Consider the following 8,383-nt stretch of genomic DNA (forward strand, 5'->3'; position numbering starts at 1 on the left):
AAAAACAATTGTTTTGTTAAACTATGTGTATATGGCTGCACACAGGGGCGTAGCACCAAATTTTGGGCCCTGGGTACAAACCATCTTGCTGGGCCCCCGTACCAAATACCATGTGATACCAATGGGTGGGATATTTTGAAGAAAGTCAGTAACCAAACGAATGATGGACCCCATTGACTTCCATATTAGGAAAAAAAATACTATGGAAGTCAATGGGGACCAGCAACTGTTTAATTACCAACCTTCTTTAAAATATCTTCTTTTGTGTTTAGCAGAAGAAAGGAAATCATACAGGTTTGGAATAACTTGAGGGAGAGTAAATGATGACAAAATGTTCATTTTTGGGTGAACTATCCCTTTAAAGTTTAAATGGGTACAATAACAATGTACCCATGTTGCTTATTTCCTCTTAACACTTAATTACTAATTACTAAGTGTTAAAACAATTCCGCTAAAAGCTCACCTTGTCTCACTGTCACTGCTTTCACCTGGCCATGATGAGGGGCCTGCTGCTGCAGGGTCTGAAACTGAAATATATGGCTTCAAATGGTTGCTAAAATATCCTTTATTGTCACAATACCTTTTTAAAGTGTAGGCTAAGTACAAGTTAATTGCTGATTATTTGTCTGGTACACTAACCGCCAAACTAGACATTCAGTCTTTGAATTACTTTTAAAATAATTAGTTTTTAATTAGTTTTAAAATAAGTCATTTTCAATCATTAAGATGTGCATTAAACTGAGAACAATCCTGTACTTAATGTAAGAGCGTGCGCGAGCTAATTTGCATAGCAATGATGTAAAATAGGCGCTAACTATCTGTGTTTTCGCGGGTGTTAGATTTTGACAATGGAGGGAAATATACAGTGTTTTCATGTAAACTTCTGACTCTGGGGAGAACTCCTCCTAGAGTAGATATTTATGTTAAAACATATGTCAATGCTCGATGATGCACTTGGAGCTCACCTTTCTTAAAAAAAAAAAAAATAGTGAGCAACTGCTTGCCCTCATTTGCCTTTCTCTCTTTAATATTCTTTACTTTTCGTTTTTGAGCCCCTGATTTTCCTTTCTTAAAGAAAGACATGAGTCGTCCCGTGTCTTCCTAGTTCATATCACTGCTAACTCCAGCTCCTGTCTCATTAACTGATTCACCGCAGGTCCACAGCAGAAGCACCTGAACTGCGGGTCGTTCCATTTACAATGATTCGAGAGGGGTGGTGGGGCCCTGCACAGCATGAAAATGACTTTATTTTTTATACGAAACCAGTGCCTAACTACAAGTTTAGTTTTGCACAGGACCTTTTTTATTTGTACATAAATGATATACAAATGTTAGAGCATGTATATGTATGTATAGAAAACTGACTTCTAAGCCCACCCCCCACCCCTGCCTCGGGCCCTGGGTAATCGGTACCCTTTACCCCCCCCCCCCCCTCAGTTAGACGTCCCTGGCTACACACAAACTTATAAACACATATTTTATATTTTAGTTTGTGATGTTTTAATTTTTTTTAAATAACTTTGTTATGCATATTATGTTCAAAAACACATAAAAAAAGGTGGAATAATGTAAAATAGTACTGGAATTTAACTTTACTATTATTTTAAAATGTAATTTATTCCAGAATTTTTCACCATATATGATAGCAAACCAAAGAGTGAATAAAGGCCTCCTGTATTGAACCCATGCATTTTTGTAAGATAAATATCCATATTTTAAATGTAATAAACAATTTTTTCTCACTTCTGCTGACTGTGGTACGTGGAAGTTTTGCAGGCGGATGACGTAAGACGTATGCATCGCGCGCGTGCCTCTGAGAAATGCCGGAGCAAGGAAACAAAGTTTCCTTACTTTAGCAAAGGAAAACCAGTCTCCTCTTGGCTTATATCGAAATCCTCTGACATTTTTCTTTACAAATCCTCGTTTTTTGCTTCTAATTCATGACCGACATTTTGTTTTGTCTCCTCGTCGTCACTAATCTAATCTTGCAACGTCGACATCTTACGTCATCCGCCAGAACGGCTTCCGCGCATGACAGTCAGCGGAAGTGAGAAAAAAAGTGTTTATTACGTTTGAAATATGGATATTTATCTTACAAAAATGCATGGATTCGCTACAGGAGGCCTTTAATTATCTCCCGGAGCCACGAGGGGGACATTTTATTACTAATGCACACACTTTATTTTACGTCTTTTGAACTGTTGACAACCATCACCCGCTTTACCGCCATTAACAGGCTTGGATGGGCCAGTTCGGAAAAAGGCAGATTTGAACTTGGGCAGATCGTGTCAAAAACTACTACAGCATGGGATTTACCATTTACGCCACTCAAGCTCTTATTAATCCATCTTATTTTGTAGTGTTGCCTAGCCCAATCACACGTTGGTGGGTGGAGTTCATGTAAATAGTACTAGATATTCCAGTGGCTCCCAACCACGTTCCTGGAAGCCCAGGATCAAACACAGCTAAATCAAATCATCAGCTCATTAGTAGAGACTCCAAGACCTGAACTGGGTGTGTCAGACAAAGGAGAGATGCAAAATGTGTAGTGTTGGGGTCCTCCAGGAACAAGGTTGAGAACCACTGAGAAATTCTAATGCATAACATCATATTCATGTAAAGCAGGAATCGGCATGCTTCCGTAACAGTGTTATCAACACCTGTCATGCTCATTAATCCATTATTTATGCATAGTTACACATGGCCCCACTCTGCTGTACTTTTACAGGTTGCGAATACGTTTCGGTCTCTAAAACACAGAGAGCAACATTTTTTTCTCAGTCACCCTGTTTTCCACACTGACATATTTTTTCAGAACTAATTTTCTGTCTACTCTGTTTAATGCTACAATAACATTCAGAAGAGAAATGTCTCAGTCCCTGGCCATATCAAAACTTTCCTTGATGACAAATTGCTTTCCTCCATGTGGAGAGAAGAACACTGCCTTTGTGCGCGGAGGCCTGCTGGGCTCTGACGGATAATATGGATGCATGCTTGAACTGATTTTAACTACAGATCACCTCAAAATACCTTCCTTTCTCTCTACTTTTCTTTGCTCAGCACACAAGCTCTACAGGAATGCAGATCTGATTTTTTTTTTTTTACAATGTAAATTTGCACATGAGAGAATTACAATGTAGATTACAAGAAAAACTGGGTAAAAAAACATGAAAAATACAGAATTTTTTTTGAGTTTATATAATTAAATATATATCCAGAAAAAATAAGAATGATCTATCATAGGTCAGATTGTTTTGCAAGAGAAAGAGTGCATTTGTTCAGATATTACAAATGTCTTAATGTAGAAAATGATTGCAGAATTTGTTAGGGCACTAACCCCGTTTAAGCCTCGGTTTTTAATCAACATTTCATTTCCTAACAAGAATGTAAAATATTTAATGTTAAGCATTTTCATTTTATCAGCATTCAACAATTTTAAGATGTAAAAACACAACTAGTTGAGCCAAATAAGATTTCAAATTATGAACATAAATCATTGTTTCTCTCTATTATTCACACAATCATGTAAAATTGTTTATATAAAGCATTAGCCACTGAGTTTCAAAGTCGGTTGAGCAACATGAATGAGTACAATGACTTCACATACCACGACCAGCAGTCCATCAACTCCACTGGTCCTTAACCCCATTACACTTACACTATAGTGCAACAATCAGATAAACACTCATTCACAAAGAAAACAACTTGTTACATAACTGAGAGTGATTTTATAACCAAGATCATTTACACACATCTACAAACAACTCGGCTACTCTATTCTTTCAATTTGAGCCTGCTTTCTAAAGCACCATTATGAAAATTGAGTATCATCAGCCCGGGAGCAATGCAACTGTAATGACAATTGAGAGAGAAGCAAATGAGGGGGAAAACTGTTTACACTGCCTTGTCACATCCCTGCAGCAAAATCTCCCTAATACTGCAGCACCAAGATGTGACACATATATCAATGGGAACAAATGGGGGGAACTATTCTGGTGAGGTGTGTGTGTGTGTGTGTGTGTGTGTGTGAATGCACTCTCAGCAGTCTCTTGTAGGCTGCATTTGACTGGGGAAAATTAAAGGATTGCAGCAAAAGCCTTAGATATAAAGCAGAAGAGTGAAGTGAGGTTAACCCTGTCATTTTAGGCTCAAATTTAAAGTTTACATGGGCTGATGTGTCAAATAATAGACAATAGACCTCAATGACAGGACAAGAAGTGCCATGTGAATTTCAAATTCTAAGGCCAAACAAAACGATCTACTTTATCACCCAGTCGAGTAAATTGGACTTTGTCAGAAGGTATAGTCTTTACTAGTCAAATTAACTGAATCAACCCAATGCATCTAAGCACATATTTCAAAAATCTTTATATTCTAATGAGTATAGAGTGAACACATTTTATTAATAACTAATGCAACATCAATGTTGAAAACGATTCAACATATCTTTGCTAAATAAATAAATATATATATATTTTTTAATATTGATCCCAAATAAATGTATATGTAGACAAATCCCTCAACATAGCACAAAATCCATGTAAATGGCTCCAATTATTGTGATCTTTAAAAGTGCAAATTTATCAATCAGCTGACTGATCTTTAAACATTGATCAGGCTCAGGCAGTGATTCTGTCAAGGGATCAAGGATGGTTAGTTTAGTGACTACTGAAACTGCATATTCTGTGGAGAAGAATCTGTTTCTTCAATGATGATCACTGAAAAGTGTTATGACAAAACAAATTATAAAAGCAAAAAATAAAGCCTCATGATTTTGTACAAACCTTGTCAAAATAAGCTATTTTCATTGGGGGAGCGAAAATAGAGGAAAATAGAAAAAAAGTAACAAATTAAAAGACAAGCACTGAATTAACCTATGACATAAAATGCCATAATGATAACATCTTCATGTTAAACATATTTTTATAAGACTTTTTTTTCCCTCATAATTCCAGCTTTTTATCTAATAAATATGTCATCATTTCAAATGTTTTTCTGTAATGATGCTTCTTTTTTGTGTGTGGCAGAAATAGGCTTCTGTACATTATATTATTTTGAAGTCTCTTTGTAAATATGAGGGGGAAAATAGCCAAGAATAAAAATGGAGATGTCAATACCGGTGGTTTTAGAGTGCATTTAGCTTGCACATTATTTACACACTGTCTTTTTCACTGCATTTGGTAAATGTATTATCAAAAAATATCTGAACCAGAGCAGAAACACTCTGTTTACTTTTTCCTGCTAAATATAACACATCAAGCTGTGTGCAAGCATGAATGAAGCTCAAACATGGCAACTAACTCCTGAGGGGACGATCACAGGCACACACCTGGATGTTTGTGAATCTGCCAGTGCTTGGTGTCCATGTGTGTGAATGTTTGACTACACAGGAGAGTGTGTATTTGTTTGAACAGCACATGTGTAAAAGTACCTTTTGGAGATGACAGCATCCAAACATAGCCAGCATAAGGAGAGAGTAGATCGAGACGGAGATGGAGAAAACAGCACAAATTGAAGAAGGCAGGTACTTTACTAAAAAATGCAATTATTAGAAAGAAGGGAGGAGAGAAAGAGAACATGACAGATCTAATAAGAAGGAAAATGATCTTGGAATACTTGCCACAAATAATAACAAGTGTACAAAATAATACAATTTTAAGAATCAAAAAAGATTAGTGACATTTTTTGCTTGTCCATCTGGGAGGTTGACAGGACATATCCAGTTTCTACAGCATTCAGAGCATTTTTAGCATATTGCTATGCTGTTGCGGGTGTGGTTTCTCACTGGCTCAAGTCAAGTCTCTAGATAAGGCTTGGATCCCTTCATCAGTGTAAATCGGTGTGTTTTAATGCAGGTTTTATATGGAGCACCAAATGAGTCAGATCTCTTTGAACACCTCTGCATATTAAGTCACATAATTTGAGGCACTATCCATGTCTGTAGCACAAACTATTAAGTATGAATCGCATGTTTAAATACAAAATTTGGGGACATAGGTTCGTTCACATCCCTAACCCAGTCGGTGCACTCTCGCAAGCAGCACTATTGAGAAAGAGAAGGTGAAGAACAGCAAACGGAGATTGAACAGAGCATCCTCAGTGAAGACGGACGCTGCAGTTCTCAGAGCTTTATGAAGATGCTTGTTTCTAGGGAAAGCAGATGATGACAGCCGCTTAATACATGACAGAATCTTAGGCACACCCTCCTCAGGGAGATCCTCCCTCTTATACTTATCTGAAATACAGAAAAATACCATCATTAAAGACCCTTACACAAAATATAGGGTCATGCTGTCAATGAAGAGTGCCTGTTTTGAGAGTGCCTAGCAATTATGTCAGGATGACCCGCACAGACTGGTGCAATCTGCCGGGGTCTGAATGTTCAATCTCTGAGCGAGAGCACTCACTGGCATCCCACATAACACACAGATGGACCATGGTGAAGAACAGATTGCTTCATAACTCACTGTCCTCAAATCCAGCAACACAACACGTATCCCAGAGGACTGGGCATTTACACTTGGTCATTTCATGCATTTTCACTGATCAGACACTGACGGAAGTTTGAATGGAACATGAATGGAAGGAGACAAAGCTATTAATTCCATATGAGGTGACAAAAACATTCTACAGAACATTTTGTTGGTCAGTACTAGCTGCATTATGTAGGGAGCACTCGTATTTGCAGAGAAAATGTGACTGGATTTATATTCATTATGCAGAGACATTTTTGTCGAACATCTAAATGGAATGTCACCAATCAGACAGCAATCTGTTCAGTCAAGTAAATATGATAATAAGTGTAAATAATAGGGATGCATTGGTATAACAATTCTGTCTGATGCAATATGGTGATAACCAATCACTTGACAGTATTACACTACCAATTAAAAGTCCCGAGCAAGACTAAAAACAAAAACAAAGCAAAGATGCATTAAACTGATCAAATGTGACATTTACAGTGTTATAAAAGAGTGCTACTTCAAAATGTTGTTCTTTTGAACTTTCTATTAATCAAATAATCCTAAAAAAAGTATATTTTTAAAGGAGAACAATTGTTTTCAACATTGCACATAAAAATAAAAATTTCCTGAGCAGCATAATAAAGCGGAGACAATTTTACAGTTGCCACATATTAAGTATTGTTCAGATGTTGTATTTCAAGAGTTTTTATCCTCAAAACAATCTTTTAATAAAGCAATAAGGCCCAAGAAGCCATGATTTACATTGAGTTTATAACAGTTAAGGGGCGTTCTGAGGCACAACGCGGAATGCCTAAAACCCCCTTAGCTGTTATGTATATATACGGCTTCACAGAGCTTATTGCTTTTATAAAACGGTTATTCCATATATGTTATTAAGGTTTCTCAGAATAAAACAGAGCGAATAGAGTTTAATGATATAAAAACAGTATTCTTCCACTAAACAATGTAGTTCCTCAGAAACAGCTGTGGTTCCAACAAACTGGTTGCCGAGCAACACACAGAAGTAAACAAAGGTATATGTTTATAGTGTAATTGAAATCAGCTTCGAACGAGGTCAACCAATCAGAATCAAGGACCGGAAGTATCAGTTTTTTATGCATAGGTTGCTAATTCCAAAATGTAATTTTAGATTTCGTAATGTCTGAGCCTTTGATAACAGACTAATGCAATTATTAATTAATGAAGTTATTAGAGAGAGAGAGAGAGAGAGAGAGAGAGAGAGAGAGAGATTAAGCATAACGTTATATGTGAATTAATTTACCTGAGTCTGTGTGTCTCTAAACAATGTTCAGTAGCAGTTTCTCTAGCGAAACTGTAAGTTCATCTTCTTCAAGAACAGCGCTGATATAGAGTATGTGCTTTCCATAAATAATAAAATTACATTTTGTTTAAAAAAATAAATAAATTATAATTTGTATCATTTAATCTTTGCTTTGGTCAGTGTCGTTGTGGCTCTTGGTTCATTTGCTGTTGCTGTTAAGGACACTAAGGACCATTGGCTTTGAAATAACTGAAATTGTTTGGTGAAACAATATGGACATATAATGTAGTCAAGACCTGCCTGGAACTACTTTAACCTTGTGTTTACCTTAGAACGTTAATCAGCCAATCAGATTTAATCATTCAACAGCCCCATAGTATAATAAAAAATACATTTTTAAAAATTATGGTAACTAATAAAGTACCGACATTTATTATGCATATCAGATATAGGCTCAGAGTCAGCTTTAATACGCTCATGACACAGTCAGCAGCACCAGGAGTGTCATTCAGCCACAAATCTCAATTTTTCCACAGGGTTTTCTACCGATTTAGAACTCCAGTTTTTATTTTAACATTTATTTTTTAAACTCAAGTCATTTTCAATTTCCCATCATCTCTGCTTTAGCATTATGGTT

This window comes from Carassius carassius, chromosome 5 (genome assembly GCF_963082965.1).
Source record: "Carassius carassius chromosome 5, fCarCar2.1, whole genome shotgun sequence".
NCBI classification, from domain to species: domain Eukaryota; kingdom Metazoa; phylum Chordata; class Actinopteri; order Cypriniformes; family Cyprinidae; genus Carassius; species Carassius carassius.